At 34.3% G+C, this 303-nt stretch overlaps 1 protein-coding gene across 4 annotated transcripts in view; it reads right to left on the reverse strand.

Annotated features, from left to right (window-relative positions):
* Positions 1-303, reverse strand: part of sf1 (splicing factor 1) — a 13877-nt gene that overhangs the window by 3371 nt on the left and 10203 nt on the right. The window lies entirely within an intron of this gene.

Below are 303 nucleotides of genomic sequence, written 5' to 3' on the forward strand. Positions count from 1 at the left end.
TATGGTCTCAGGTTAATATAATTTAAATTATGCTACCGACTCTTGCTTCTTTGCTCCAATTACACATTCAACTTAATATTTAACGTCACTTACACCGCAATATTGTTTCTCTTATCATGGCAACCGCACTTTAAAATTCCTTTTGTTTGACGGCATTTTACTTACTCAGTCTACCATATTTTCATTGTCCATTTCTTGCCTTGTATTTCTTTCGTGCTTACTTGTTTGTGTGTTATTGTTTTGTTTTTTTGTTTTTTGCAGTTGCTGCTATACTGCTACTTGTAACGACAGAATTTCCCCGTC

Source organism: Etheostoma spectabile, chromosome 19 (assembly GCF_008692095.1).
Source record: "Etheostoma spectabile isolate EspeVRDwgs_2016 chromosome 19, UIUC_Espe_1.0, whole genome shotgun sequence".
Classification (NCBI taxonomy): Eukaryota; Metazoa; Chordata; class Actinopteri; order Perciformes; family Percidae; genus Etheostoma; species Etheostoma spectabile.